The 1,567-nt window shown below is 34.6% G+C and overlaps 1 pseudogene; it reads right to left on the bottom strand.

Annotated features, from left to right (window-relative positions):
• LOC103743238 overlaps nt 1–1,567 on the bottom strand; it is a 17,777-nt pseudogene that overhangs the window by 1,209 nt on the left and 15,001 nt on the right.

Genomic DNA, 1,567 nt, shown 5'->3' with positions numbered 1-1,567 from the left:
ATGTCATAACAAAATAATAGAAGAAAAAATTAAATATAAAGCCAAATGAACTCTAAGAATAAGAGGAGACTTAAAAATAGAGCATCAACAACAATGAGTCTTTCTGCAAGGAACATGTATTCTAAAATGAAACGGAAATCTTTCTTAAAGGTTAAAAACTCATTCAATTTTATGTCTTAGAGGGCTTATACTGAGTTCAATATTGTATAACTGTATTAATTCAACTGTGAACCTAGAAACTTGCACCCACTTGTGCCAGAGATGTGCTCTTTCTCTGGAGTGTGTTACCGAATATCTTAAAGCTGTAGTGAAATGCTTCTTCTAATCATGTAGTTATTAAAATTTTTTTAAAAGATTAAAAAAAATTCTTAAAAAATAGAGCATCAAAATAGCACTTATTCTTTATGATTTTTTAAAAAAATATGACTTCTATACATATGTTTAGTAAGGAGCATGATTTACTCTTTTGAAATGAGTGGACTTCACAATTTTAACAGAATTTATTTATGTATTTATCCACGATGATATGGTAGCAATTTTATCCTTGTCTTTATGGAGAACATTAATTGAGAAAGTTAGCTTTAAAATATTCTTAATAAAAATAACCCAGTCCCTTAAAATAGCAGATTCATAGACTGCATGCTTCCTTGTTTTCTTTGAGAAACTAGAAAGAGAAGTACGCAGCATTCCAGGTATCAGACGCAATATACACACGCAACTAGGCTCCACAGTCAGAAATAGATTTACAGAAGTGATCTGGTTCTACTACTTCCCAAGAGGAAGAGGTTGAGGTCGTAACTATCTCAGTATAGTTCCAGCAGCATGTTCAGTCTACACCAGGGTTCAGATAGGCCTCATCACAGAGAGAGAAGGATGTGACTTAGTAAAATCACTTCATAATAGGAAATATCTCCTGTCCATGGCATTTCCAATTATGGAGTTTGTGCGTGTGTTAAAACCAAGTTTCCTCACTCATTCTCTCAGAAAGACAATGTTAACTCTTGGTGGTTTTTCACTTAATTACCAGAGGACTAATCAAGTCCTATGAATCTTATACTATGACAGAAAGCAGATAAAATCAAGGTTTCACTGGGGTTCATGGGGACAAACCTCAGATACAAATAGGCAGCTGCTGTATTACTGTCCTTTCTTTACAAACTTGAACAGGCCTCCAATCCACTTCCTCTATATATATTTACCTGGATTCATGTCCTGTGTGTTAATTCCCAGGGAAGAGGTAGAAATACCGTGTCATAGACACTCTCTCAACAGTAGGCATCTGGGTCAGCTCCTCTGGGACTTCAAATAAATATTGAACCTGAAGTGGTAGAGACATTTCTTAGAAATTTCCTAAGAAGGGAACTCGGGTTGCTGTTCTCGGTAGTGGAAAGCATCTTAGAAAGAATTGAATTTGTGGCTCCATAGTGTAAACAGAAGGTATTTTTAGCTTTTTCAACACAATGCCAGCAGAATGTATTGGTAAGTTCTAAAATATATTTTAACTAAGCAAGGCTATGAAAATCAGAAAATTGAATTCCAAACTGGTTACATGTGGTATTCTGTAAAA

Source organism: Nannospalax galili, unplaced genomic scaffold (assembly GCF_000622305.1).
Source record: "Nannospalax galili isolate Female #2095 unplaced genomic scaffold, S.galili_v1.0 scaffold1222, whole genome shotgun sequence".
NCBI lineage: Eukaryota > Metazoa > Chordata > Mammalia > Rodentia > Spalacidae > Nannospalax > Nannospalax galili.
This window is presented reverse-complemented; position numbering and strand designations above follow the sequence as displayed.